Source organism: Manis pentadactyla, chromosome 3 (genome assembly GCF_030020395.1).
Source record: "Manis pentadactyla isolate mManPen7 chromosome 3, mManPen7.hap1, whole genome shotgun sequence".
Lineage (NCBI taxonomy): Eukaryota > Metazoa > Chordata > Mammalia > Pholidota > Manidae > Manis > Manis pentadactyla.
This window is the reverse complement of record NC_080021.1, coordinates 77,637,339-77,651,613: the sequence shown is the minus strand read 5'-3', so window position 1 is coordinate 77,651,613 and position 14,275 is coordinate 77,637,339. Positions and strand designations below refer to the sequence as shown.

Below are 14,275 nucleotides of genomic sequence, written 5' to 3'. Positions count from 1 at the left end.
CGGCCAAGATTTTTGTTAAATTTCTCTCATGCTTCCTATCCCTCTTTTCCTCTTTACTTTCTCTTTCCTTTTCTTTCCTTAATTCCTTCTCTTCCTCAGTCTCTCTCTTATGATATACTTTCTCAGCTTCTTTCACTAAATCTCTCAACGACAAATCCTGTAAGCTTTCTAGTCTCTGAAGCTTCTTTCTAATATCAGGCACTGATTGCCTAATAAAGGCAAGAGCCACTGAAGCACTGTGTTCCTCAGAAGTGGGGTCAAAAGGAGTATACCGCCTGAAGGCTTCCATCAGGCGTTCTAAGAACACTGCGGGTGCCTCAGCGGCTCCCTGACTAACCTCTCTTACTTTGGCCAAATTGGTGGGGCGCCTTGCAGCCCCGCGAAGACCTGCCACTAGAGCCTGGCGATAGATGGTTAGTCGCTCTCTACTTTCTGGAGAATTAAAGTCCCAGTTGGGTCTGGTCAGTGGGAACCCCCTTTCTATATCATGAGGGAGTTGCGACGGTCGTCCGTCAGCTCCAGGCACGTTCTTTCGCGCTTCCAGGAGGATCCTTTCTCTTTCTTCCGTGGTGAAGAGTACCTGTAAGAGCTGCTGACAATCATCCCAAGTGGGCTGGTGAGAGAACATCAGGGACTCTATCAGTCTCATTAGTCTCTGCAGTTCCTCTGAAAAAGGAGGGTGGTTAGCTTTCTAATTATATAAATCGGCAGAGGAGAATGGCCAGTATTGCAGAGGTTGGAAAGGCGGGTCTCTTTCCTCCCCGAGAATGGGGGCTTTATAAGACCTGAGGGGAAAAATACCTGATGGGTCCAATGCGGCCCCTCGGCGCCGCCGAGTTCCCTGGGCCAGTCCCGGAGCTGGCCCCAATGCCTCGGTACCAGAGGCTAGAGGCATCGGAGGTGCCGGGGCCGGAGGCACTGGGGCCTCGGCCGCCGGGGCCTCGGGCGCAGGGGCAGAGGCAGGAGGGTAAGGAGGGGGATCATCAACTATGTGCAAGTCTTGAGTGTCAGGGTGTATTTTGGTGGTCCCTTTCCCTTTTCCCTGAGGTTGAGCCTGAGCTAATAAGACTCGAGAGTTCGCTTTCTTTCGCACCCAGGGCTTTACCTAGGGCGGTGGATTTTCCACTAATTCTTGCCAGACTACAGTGTAGGGCTGCTGATCCGGATGTCCCCGAGTTGAATTCTGGAAAACAACAGCTTTTACTGCAAGCAGAGTGGAGAGGTCAAAAGTCCCCTCCGGGGGCCACCTAACGTTAAAAGTTGGCCACTTGGAGGTACAGAAAGTCTGCCACAGCCCTTTTTTAACTTCTATCGACAAGTTATGCACCCTTGCTCTCACTTCTGTCCAATGACCTAACGTCAGGCTAAGGGGGGTCGTCACTGTCTGTCCCATTGCCAGTATAACAATTATTAGACACGTAAAGGACACAAAAAACAGAGACACTCAGAGATTAGACACACAGCGGCCGCTTTTTGTCTTCCTCAGATTTCTGACCAAGAACCGGAAGGAATCAGTGGGCTGATACTCTCGGCGCCCAAAAACTAACCCTATCTCATCCGGTTTACTTTTTCGGAAAAACAGGTTGGAGGCTACCAGGCGTCCCTGGCCCTGTAAACTCCCCGGGGCGTCCCCCAGGGTTGCAGCCTGCGGTGCTCTAAGTACGTCTACTGACCGCAGTCGCGACCTCTTACGGGACCGGGACGGCTGCCAGACAGAGGGTACCTTTTTCAGAACTCCGACCGGTCTCACTGAAAAGCAGAACACAGAACACAGACAACTCAAGGCGCCACTAATCTTACTTCTTCTTCTAAGAACGGCTTCGGGAGTGAAGTGGGGTGAGCGCACGATCCCGGACGAGCCCCCAAATGTTGGATTCTCCCAGAGGAGGACGTCGCCCCAGATCACTCACGGAAGGCGTCTCTTGATGCAACAAGCAAGAGGAATTTATTCAGAGGCCAGCTAGCTGGGGTCCATGTGTTAGCCCGACGCAGCGGGTCTCAACAAGGACCCTGAACACACAAAGCCAGAAGTTTTTATAGCATTTTCAAAGGGGCAGTATTTTCTACAGTCACAATACAGTGTTTTTCCATAGACACATAAATTTTCGGCTGACGCCACATCCTGAGGGTCTGGTTAGATAAAATCACTTTCGGAATGTTTAGGGTAGTTCTAGCAAGATAAGCTTAACTGATTGAAGTTAGCTAACTAAAGGTCACTACAATTAACACTGGCTGACTAACTTGTTTTGCAAAGTTCTAGTAATTTTTCTCCTTCTAGGTTAGAAAATAGTGTTTGAGCCTTTAAGATGGCTGTGCTTATGCTAACGTTTGATTCTTCAAGTTCTACACTATATCCCTTTGTATTGCTATTATGGAATTCTTCTACATGTTTCTAATTTTATAATTGGACAGGTTTCCTAAAACTCTGGGAAACTAACCTCTACTAGAAATTAATATTTTCACTCTAACATAATCCTTGGAATTTTAACAAAATTTATATTCTCAAAACAAGTAGTAAAACTTGAAGTTGTACAGTATTTGAAGGAACTTTTCTTGTAATCTGCAAAACAATGTCAATAAAATAATCCTTCTGAAAATGCAGGGGGTACACAGTCAAAACAGATTAAAACTTTTCTTCTTTAATGTAAAAAACAAAAAACTGCAAAGTGACCCAATATGAGAATTCTTTATTTAGGAAGGAAAAGCCTAGACCCTAGAGCCACAAACATTAGTGTTTTCTTTCTCTTAGTCTTAAGTAGACTAACTTTAAAAAAGAAACAGGTTTTTAAAAGATTTAAACAAATTAATAAGTTAGAAAAATAAAAACCTTTATCAGATAAAAATGGGTTTTTTAAGAGTCCATAAATGTTTTCTTAGAGAATCTGGAGGAGAAAAGAAAAAGCCTAAGTCAAAAGACACTGATGAGAAATGTCAGCTCAATGAAGTGCAAAATTAGCTTACTCCTGGTACTCCTATTTCATTACATCCTATTTTGTAACTTGGCGTTCTTTTGCATAATTGCCACGTTACCAAAAACTTCATGAAGCCACTTGTGCTTCTGTCCTTGACTTTGATTTTGCACTTAGAAAATCAAAGGGTCAGCAGATTATTTCCATTTCCTCACAGCTTAAGTTACAAATACAATGGGATATATGACAACTTTTGGATAATGAAATGAAATGAAAAGCTGCATAACTTATCAAAGTTATTTATAATCATTTAAAGGTGGACTCTGAGTTCCTTTCAGATATTCAATCCAAGTATGGATGGTGTCAAATCAACTACTCACCATTGTTTTTCTGTGTTAGTGCTTGGGCTTTCAGAACACCTTGTGCAAAACCAGTTTCAAACGCATCTTGTTACTGTCACAATACTAAGTCTTTCTGATGCGGAGGGTTCTTGTTCACGGAGCTGAAGAATGAACTTCACAAACATTCAAGGTAGGAGAGCAAGGCAGAGACTTTTATTTATAGAGAAAGCGAGAGGACAGAGTTCCTGGCTCAAGCCAGGAGGGGACAAGAGAGTCCGGGGTGGTGCGTTGTCTAGGGTTTTATCGGCAGTTGAGAGACAAAGGGCTAGGGATGTACACCTGCTAAGTGGTCCTAAAATGTTTAACTTTGAAGAGACATTAAGTTTCTTATGAGTCTTCCTGGTTCTTTACAAGAATTTTACTGCTCTGATTTCCTCCCAGAATAGCAGCTTCCTGGTCTGGGAGCATATGGCTCAAGACTGCCTGCTTTGCTCCCAAGGTGGGCTGAGTTATTGTCTGTTTGTTAAGAAACTTACTTTTTAAGATGCAAAATCTTATTTTCAAGATGGAATCCTTCCTGTTTTTACTATGTTGCTTTGGGCTTGCTTGCTACATTGCCCAAGTTGCAACAAATCATTTGTTTAGGGCTGGAGCAAGAAAAGCAGCACCTGAGTAAAATTAGAAAAATAAACTGGCCCCCCCAGCAGGCCAAAGCAAATAGCACAATGCATTATCTTGCTTTTTATTTTTTGTGCCGGAGGCCGTCGCCCTACTCTTAAGTCCACAGCCCCTGTCTTAGTTCCAAAGAGGATTTTGTGTAGGGGAGGAATTTCTAAATATGTTTTAATTTTTAGGAAAGCAGAATTCAACACAGGTTTGAAAGGGGAGCCAAATGCCATACTCAAAGTTAATTTTGATTTCTAAGTTTTATTTAACTTACTGGAATGTCAACCACCCACATTTTTACCACCTGTCAAAAGCATACCTCATGAGTGTGATAGAATCTTTAGTACAGATGACCACTTCACTTTAGCAAAATAATCCATATTTTAAAATTTATCTTTTTAAAAGGGTTTTGTAAAAAATTGTAGATACATGGGAAAATGGTAATTTAGCAACAGGGACTATTAATCTTCACACATGAATGTTCTATTACAAAATAAACAGCTACCCTAAATCCAAATTTACAAAGTGCCATTTACCAAGGAATAACTGTTTACCTTTCACACGTGTCTAGGCTTTACCAACTTGTTTATTTCAATGTTGTTTTTAAATGGGGAGCACACCTTGCACAGTTAAAAAGTGATTGAATTGACAGCAGACTTTTTTTTTTCCAGGAACATATTCTAAGTGAGCTGAGGAGAGTCAGCTGAGGAGTGCTTAAGTGGTGGTTTCACTGTTTGAAACAGTGTTCATAATTTTGCTGGTGTAAAACCCTGAGGTGGGAAATGTGTTCTGGAATAAAGTCATCATTAAATTTAGGGCAGGCTGGTTTATCAGGTGGCTAAGATTTTTAAAAGGAGGAGGGAGTTACATAATTCAATAGAACAAGTGACCTGCAAGTGATCAATTCTTTCTTGTCTTTTGGTAAGTGTCAATCTTTGGAAATAACAGCAATGCTAATTACAATAGGGCTATTCATTGCTGCTGTTTCAGGGATTTAAAAAGATGAAATTCTCAGTTCCAAAAAGTGAATAAAAACCTATGGTAATTATTCTCATCTTTACTCCTACCTCTAAACAACATTATAAGCCAGGAAGAGATCCAAGAGGCATCCTTAAATAGGAGCACTGTTCTTTAGCCTTAGCATGAAACACTGAAGAGATTTTAATAAGCAGTAATATCTTTGGTTAGTTGCACCCTACCATGGTAATTGTTAGAGTATATTCCTATTTGTGGTCTGTTTCTGTGTCAGACCACTGAGAGTCCTCACTGGAAAAGCAGAAACTAGATCTCCTAAAATACATATAAAGATAACCCCAGCAGTTAAGTCAATTTGCCTAATATTTTTTACCATATTTTTTTCTTATTTTGCCATTCTTTATTCATAAAGTAGCTAGCAAATGATACATACCTATTTAATTACCCAAATTACTCCTTCCACCAAAGGGATAAGATTTGTTAAGGGCTACTCAAGTGATTCATAAGATTTTATGAATGAACCCTTGGAGTATTCTAAAGTAATACTTACATCCATAAGTAAGAAAACATTCACAGAATTGTAAGCTAAAGATGATGCACTGTATGTGAATAAAGTGTAGATCATTCTTATCATAGTAGAATGAAAAAGTAAAACTTTCTTGCAACAGAACTTGGCCAGTTCTCCTGCCTTTTACCTTCCTATTTCTCCCAATAATAATAATAATCATAAGAAGAAATCTTAGATGAAATACTTTCCATATATCAGGATGCTATGACAGTTAATTTTATGTAACTTGGAGGGTGTTTTTTTTCTTTACCATTTTGTACTCTAATTTATTATTATTAATTCATCTCCACATTCCCAGAAGGAAGACTCCCTCACTGTCTTGCCAATGGGTTTCAGCCCCAGGCAAGTTTGCTATGGATTCAGAGTGACCAAAGAAATCGACAGCAAAACGTTCTTGGGGTGAAAGGGTTTATTACCCGGCTTGTTCTCAGGCGGTAGGTCAAGCACTAGCGTCTTTGCATCCGCTCTCCGGCAGCCTTGCAGCCCTGCCACCGTGTCATGCCCAGAGCACTGGGAGCAGCTCTTTTTATTGAGTCAACAGCCATGTATTGTCCACAGGTGTGCAGTGAGCTAGTCAATCAGTGCCAGGTGAGAATTCTGGCCACAGGAACTCTCATTTTATCCACACTCACTATGTTCAAATATAGTACTCTTCTTGGAGACACTCCTATCATTGTGTTTCCAGCAGGACTGCGGCTCTCTAGGCATCTTGCGTATCTGTCATCCCAGGATCCCCATTGTTCAATATCATCCTTTGGCTCTTTTGTCCTCTCTCGTGCTGAAGCGTCTTTGCTGTGGGACTCTTCTCATTAGCTTTTCCTTTTTCTTGTCTGTGGATAAAACGAGAGTTCCTGTGGCCGGGATTCTCACCTGGCCCTGGTTGGCTAGTCACTACACACGTGTGGGCAACACATTGCTGCTGACTCTATATAGAGCTCTGCCCAGTGCTCTGGGCAACAAGGCTGCAGGAGGGCAGAGCAGAGGCTGGAGTGGTGGCAGTGCCGAGGACAGAGGCCCAGAGACCGGCTTGTTGCTTGCAGACTCGCTCTGAGTGCTTGGGATTTTAGTGATTGACCTGCCACTGTGGGAATTAAGTTGGGAATAACCCTTTCACCGCAAGAACATTCTGCTGTCATTTTTTTGGTCACACTGAATCCACAGTGAACTTGTTGGGGCTGAAACCCATTGGCAAGATATCGTCATATTTTTATTTTTATGTAGCAAAATGCACACTTGCTTTGTCACTTCCTGACAAAGGGAGTATAGGAGATAAACTTTCTGATTCCTTGTATATATAAAAATGTCTTCATTCTATTGTACTTGAATAACGTAGTTTGACTCAATATAGACTTCTAGTTTCAAAATACTTTCCCGTTGGAATTCTGAAGGCATTGCTCCAGTGTGCTGTAGCTTCAAGCATTTCTTTTGAGAACCCCAACCTATTTTAGTTATCAATCATTAGTACATGACCTGTTTCTTCTATCTGGGAATCTTTTTAGGATCTTCTTAATGTTCTACAATTTCACAATCATGTGCTCTGGTGCCAGTCTTAGTTAAAAGGAATTTTCTGGGCACTCAATGAGTCCTACGAGGTATCTGTTGTCCAATCCTGGTAGTCTTGCATTAGTTAGTTGTCTGATAATTTCTTCCTCTTCATTTTCTCTTCCTGGAACTTGTAGGATTTAGATGCTGGACTTGTTGGAACAATTAGAAGGGAAGTAATAAGATCAAGGACTGTTCCAGAGACCACAGCAGGGAGCGGGTGGCAGCACAGAGGTGGGGGGCACGAACCGTGGGGCGAGGGGAGATGGCGGTGACCACAGCCGTGGGCACGGCCCACTCGCCAGGGCTGCCGGAGCGGCCTGCGCCCAGCGTCCAGTGCTCCGTCCCCCGTACCCCTGGCCCTCGCTGCCCGTTACCACGGGGACCGAGTCATCTGACCAGGCACCCTGCGCCTGCGCGGGCGGAGGGCGGGGGCGGCGCCGTGACGTGCCTCGCGGGCTGTCCTCGGGCGCGCCTTTCTTCGCTCAGCAGGTCACGTCACTGACTGGAGGCGGCGTCGTCGGCGGTGAGCGGGTCTCTGCGGCCTAGGTAAGAGGACTTTCGGGGGTAAGGAGACCCTCCTGCGGCGCGGGCGCGAGGGGCGGAAGCGTGGGGGCCCCGGGCCTCTAAGCAGAGAGCGCGTGGGTCGCAGCAGTGTGCGGGAGGCGACCCCCTCCCCGTCCGCCTCGCACCCTTCCCTGCGCCGCTCCCGTAGAAAGCGGAAGTTTGTGCGGGTGGCGCGCTCTATCCCGACCACCCTGAGTTATCCGTGGTCCCACCTGGGAATGGGTCGTTTCTGGGGTGGGGACGGAGCTCGGAGGCCCGGTCGGGGGGGCGACGACGTCATTTCCCGCCGCAGTTCTGCGACTCTTCCTGGTTCTGGTTCCTCTCGACTCTTTACGTTTCTACTGGACAAGCTCCCCAGAGACGGTGAAGAAAGAGCCGCTGGCTGTGGTTCTTGCGGTGCTCCGTGTCCCTGGGGCTGTACTGAGTCACCTTCCTTGGTGGCTTAATCCGACGTCCGGGGTTTGGAAGGAGGAAGGAGATGTTTTTTGAATGAGCGAATCCTTGACTTTCGGGGGTTTGGGGGAGGTGGGAGAGGTTGTTAAACGTTTCCCTCAGGGTGTGTTCGGGAGGAAATATCCCTTGAGATCTAGTGACTCAGAGCTTTCATTTCAGGATTTCCTTGTAATACTGGGAAAGTGAAGGCATGTGGTTGCGGAAATGTGTCTTTTTTACCAAAGTACATTTGTGTCATCATGGTATACTGTGCCAGTTTTGAAAGGAATTTCTAGTTTCGTCTTGTGTAAATTATCTGCATGCACATTTATTATTTTTTCCATTATGTAATTATATTAGAAAGTACAAAATTGATTTACCAAACTTAGCCACTTACTTAAAAGAAAAAAGATTTAAAGGAAAATTATATTGAAAAACAACTGCAGTCTGTTAGCTTTATCTCAAATATTAATGTGATTAGTTTAACTTTGTACATTCCTTAGTGTTTCTATTCGAGATTAAGGGCAGACATTTAAAAAAATGATTTTTCGTTTTCTCTGTTATTACCTAGTTCTGTAAAACTTTTGTGCTTTACATGATGTAAATATTATAGATACAGTGTTTGTGTCACAGTGGTTTTGTTCCTTAAAAATAAGGATTTGGAATGTCCTTTAAAAGGTTTGGGAAATAGTCACTCCATTATAACCCAAATTTAACTTCGGCAACATTAATTTTTAGTCATGTTTAGTCCCATTATAGGAAAGGATATAGAAAACATGACTGAAAGAGGAAGAATTTACTAGTTGGCAGGTGAATGAACTGTTCAACAAAACTGACTCAACTATTTTCTTCTGTTTTTTTTTTCCAGATTCAGATACTTTTTTTTTAGGTAGTAAATGCCCAGGGTTCCTAAAAAGAAGTCTTTCCCCCAAACAACTTTAAGATACTTCCTAAATCTAGTGTTAGTTATATTAGAAATTATTCATTTATTTTGAAGTGTGACAACATTTCTTGGGCACTTAGTTTTTGAGGAGGTAAGCGGTAACATGGCTCAAAATTTAATCAATAAAAAAGGTATACATTTAAAGTCTCCAATGTTTTCCAGCCGGGCATATTCTTTTCCTTTAGGAGTCAGCTGTTCTACATCTATTAGGTATTCATTCAGGAATATTTCATAGCTATACAAACATACATATATTCCCCCACCGTTTTTTTTGTGGAAAATTGCACATAACATTAAATTTATCACCTTAACCATTTTTAATTGTAGTTCGGAGGTATTAAATAGGATATTTTGTGCAACCATCACTACTGCCCATCCCCATAACTTTTTTCATCTTGTAAAATTGAAATTCTGTACTTATTAAACAATAACTGCCCATTCTCTCCACCTTCAGCCCCTGGCAACCACCATTATACTTTGTGTCTTTATGATTCTGACTATCTCATGCACATTCTGGAAGTGGAATCACATTATGTATCTTTTTGTGAGTGGTTTATTTCACTTAGCACGTCTTCAAGGTTCATCCATGTTATACTTATACTGCAGAATTTCCTTTCATTATAAGGCTGAATAATAGTCCACTGTATGTATATTCCATGCTTTGCTTACCAATTCATTTTTCAGTGGACACTGGGTTGCTTTCATGTTTGTGCTATTATGAATAATACTGTTATGAACATGGATATACAAATATCTCTTCAGACCCATATTTCAATTATTTTGGGTACATACCCAGAAGTGGAATTGCTGGATCATATGGTACTTCTGTTTTTGATTTTTTGAGGTGCCACCTTACTGTTTTCTATAGTGACTGCCATTTTACATACCCATCACAGTGCATGGGGTTCCAATTTCACCACATTGGCAACAACAGTGTTTTTAAAGTAGCTATCCTCATGGGTGTGCTATGGTATCTAGTAGTTCTGCTTTGCATCTCCATGATGATTAAGGATGTTGAGCATCTTTTCATGTGCTTATTGGCCATTCCTTTTTTTTTTTTTAAAGACAAGGATATCTTTATTATCTGAGGTAAACAAAGTATTCTTGAATAGGATAGAAAATGTCTTAACCCTAAAATGTTAACTTGGATTACATTAAAATTAGGAGGTTCCTAGTCACGAAAGACACCATTCAGAGAGGGAAAACACAAGCCACACAACATATTCAATGTTGTGAATATAGTGGTTGTACATATACAATGATTCATATCCAGATTCTGTACCATCTTTCTATGTTGATAGATAGTAACTGCCATAGAAGGGGTGAGGACTTAACTGTATGGGCAACTGCTGAACCACTAGTTGTACATTTGAAACCAGTATGATTGTATATCAATAATACTTCAACAAAAAAGACATATCCAGAATATATAAAGAACTGAAAATCATTAAGAAGTAGTTAACCCAATATAAAGCTAGGCAAATGATTTAAATAGTCATTTTATCAAAGAGGATATCCAAATAGCCAATAAACATATCAAACCATGTTTAGCTTCATCAGTAATCAGGGAATGCAAATCAAAATCACAATGAGATACCATTGTACATGCACTAGACCAGCCAAAACAAAGACAAGACAATACCAAATTTTGGCAAGGGAGTGGAGCAACTGAACTTTCATTCACTTCTAGCAAATGGAGTGCAAATCAGTGCAACTCCCTTGGAAAAGTGTTTGGTGGTTTCTACTAATGGCAGCATATGTGCATTTTTTTTTGGTATCATTTATGTACAATTACTTGAACAACTTTATAGTTACTAGACTCTCCCTATTATCAAGTTTATCAAGTCCTCCCCACATACCCCATTACAGTCACTGTCCATCAGTGTAGTAAGATGCTATAGAATCATTACTTGTCTTCTCTGTATATATTGCCTTTCCCATGTCACCCCTACCCCCGCTACATTATGTGTGCTAATTGTAATGCTCCTGTTTCTTCCGTATCCCTCCCTCCCCACCTATCCTCCCCTGTCCCTTTCCCGTTGGTAACTGTTAGTCCATTCTTGGGTTCTATGAGTCTGCTGCTGTTTTCCTTTAGTTTTTGCTATGTTCTTATACTCTACAGATGAGTGAAATCATTTGATACTTGTCTTTTCTGCCTGGCTTATTTCACTGAGCATAATACCCTCTACCTTCATCCATGCTGTTGCAAATGGTAGGATTTGTTTTCTTCTTATGGCTAAATAATATTCCATTGTGTGTATGTACCACATCTTCTTTATCTATTCATCTACTGATGGGCACTTAAGTTGCTTCCATTTCTCAATTGTAAATAGTGCTGCGATAAACTTAGGAGTGCATATATCTTTTTCAAACTGGGCTCCTGCATTTTTAGGGTAAATTCCCAGGAGTGGAATTCCTGGGTCAAATGGTATTTCTATTTTGAGTTTTTTGAGGAACCTCCATTATTGCTTTCCACAAAGGCTGACTAGTTTACATTCCCCCCAGCAGAGCTGGAGGGTTCCCCTTTCTCCACATTCTTGCCAACATTTTTTGTTTGTCATTTGGATGGTGGTCATCCTTAACTGGTGTGAGGTGATATCTCATTGTGGTTTTAATTTGCATTTCTCTGATGATTAGCAAGTGAAGCATCTTTAGTAGTGCCTGTTGGCCATCTGAATTTCTTCTTGGGAAAAGTGTCTGTTTAGCTCCTCTGCCTATTTTTTAGTTGGATTATTTTCTTTTTGTTTGTTGAGGTGCGTGAGCTCTTTATATAATTTGGATGTCAGTCCTTTATCGGATATGTCATTTATGAGTATATTCTCCCATACTGAGGATGTCTTTTTGTTCTGTTGATGATGTCCTTCGTTGTACAGAAGCTTTTCAGCTTGATGTAGTCCCACTTGTTCAATTTTGCTTTTGTTTCCCTTGCCTGGGGATATATGTTCATGAAGAAGTTGCTCATGTTTATGTCCAAGAGATTTTGCCTATGTTTTTTTCTAGGAGTTTTATGGTTTCATGACTTACATTCAGGTCTTTGATCCATTTTGAATTTACTTTTGTGTATGGGGTTAGACAGTGATCCAGTTTCATTCTCTTACATGTAGCTGTCCAGTTTTGTCAACACCAACTGTTGAAGAGGCTGTCATTTCCCCATTGTGTATCCATGGCTCCTTTATTGTATATTAATTGACCGTGTATGTTTGGGTTAATGTTCGGAGTCTCTATTCTGTTCCACTGCTCTGTGGGTCTGTTTTTGAGCCAGTACCAAATTGTCTTGATTACTGTAGCTTTGTAGTAGAGCTTGAAGTTGGGAAGTGAAATCCCCCCTACTTTATTCTTCTTTCTCAGGATTGCTTTGGCTATTTGGGGTTTTCTGTGGTTCCATATGAATTCTTGAACTATTTGTTCCAGTTCATTGAAGAATGCTGTTGGTATTTTGATAGGAATTTCATTGAATCTGTAGATTGCTTTAGGCAGGATGGCCATTTTGACAATATTAATTCTTCCTAGCCAAGAGCTTGGGATGAATTTCCATTTATTAGTATCCTCCTTAATTTCTCTTTGGAGTGTCTTGTAGTTTTCAGGGTATAGTTTTTTTCACTTCCTTGGTTAGGTTTACTCCCAAGTATTCTTTTTGATGCAATTGTGAATGGAATTGTTTCCGTGTTTTCTCTTTCCACTAGTTCATCATTATTGTATAGGAATGCCACAGATTTCTGTGTATTAATTTTGTATCCTGCAACTTTGCTGAATTCAGATAGTAGATGTAGTAGTTTTGGAGTGGATTCTTCAGGATTTTTTATGTACAATATCATGTCATCTGCAAACAGGGATAGTTTAACTTCTTCCTTGCCAATCTGGATGCCTTTCATGTCTTTGTGTTGTCTGATTGCTGTGTCTAGGACCTCCAGAACTATGTTGAATAAAAGTGGGGAGGGTGGGCATCCTTGTCTTGTTCCCGATCTTAAAGGAAAAGCTTTCAGCTTCTTGCTGTTAAGTATAATGTTAGCTGTGGGTTTGTGATATATGGCCTTTGTTATGTTGAGGTACTTGCTCTCTGTTTCCATTTTGAGAGTTTTTATCATGAATGGATGTTAAATTTTGTCAAATGCTTTTTCAGCATCTGTGGAGATGATCATGTGATTTTTGTCCTTCTTTTAGTTGATGTAGTGTATGATGTTGATGGATATTCAAATGTTGTACCATCCTTGCATCCCTGGGTTGAATCCCGCTTGATGTAGTGGATAATGTGGATGGATGTTCAAATGTTGTACCATCCTTGCAACCCTGGCATAAATCCTACTTGATCATGATGGATGGTCTTTTTGATATTTTTGAATTCGGTTTGCTAACATTTTGTTCAGTATTTTTGCATCTGTGTTGAATAGGGATATTGGTCTGTAATTTTCTTTTTTTGTAGTGTGTTTGCCTGGTTTTGGTATTAGAGTGATGCTGGCCTCAGAGAATGAGTTTGGAAGTATTCCCTCTTCTACTCTTTGGAAAACTTTAAGGAGGGTGGGTATTAGGTCTTCATTAAATGTTTGATATAATTCAGTGATGAAGCTATCTGGCCCAGGTATTTTGTTCTTAGGTAGATTTTTGACTACCAGTTCAATTTCATTGCTGGTAATTGGTCTGTTCAGATTTTCTGTTTCTTCCTTGGTCAGCCTTGGAAGGGTGTATTTTTCTAGAAAGTTGTCCATTTCTTCTAGGTTATCCAGTTTGTCAGCATATAATTTTTCATACTATTCTCTAATAATTCTTTGTATTTCTCTGGTGTTTGTCATGATTTTTCCTTTCTCATTTCTGATTCTGTTTATGTGTGTAGCTCCCTTTTTTTCTTTGATAAGTGTGGCTAGGGGTTTATCTATTTTGTTTATTTTCTCGAAGAACCAGCTCTTGGTTTCATTGATTTTTTTCTATTGTTTTATTCTTGATTTTGTTTATTTCTTCTCTGATCTTTACTATGTCCCTCCTTCTGCTGACTTTAGGCCTCATTTGTTCTTCCTTTTCCAATTTTGATAACTGTGACGTTAGACTATTCATTTGGGTTTGTTCTTCCTTCTTTAAATATGCCTGGATTGCTATATACTTTCCTCTTAAGACTGCTTTCACTGCATCCCACAGAAGTTGGGGCTTTGTGTTGTTTTTGTCATTTGTTTCCATATATTGCTGGATCTCCATTTTAGTTTGGTTGTTGATCCACTGATTATTTAGGAGCATGTTGTTAAGCCTCCATGTGTTTGCGAGCCTTTTTGCTTTCTTTGTACAATTTATTTCTAGTTTTATACCTTTGTGGTCTGAAAAGCTGGTTGGTAGAATTTCAATCTTT

At 40.8% G+C, this 14,275-nt stretch overlaps 1 protein-coding gene across 5 annotated transcripts in view; it reads left to right on the top strand.

Annotated features, from left to right (window-relative positions):
• The first annotated feature begins 7,421 nt into the window (after positions 1–7,421).
• SDCBP (syndecan binding protein) overlaps positions 7,422–14,275 on the top strand; it is a 61,517-nt gene continuing 54,663 nt past the window's right edge. For all 5 annotated transcript variants that reach the window (XM_057498043.1, XM_036907561.2, XM_036907560.2 and 2 more), the window contains exon 1: positions 7,422–7,550. The gene's annotated coding sequence lies outside the window, so the exon portion shown is untranslated. The remainder of the gene's footprint in view (positions 7,551–14,275) is intronic.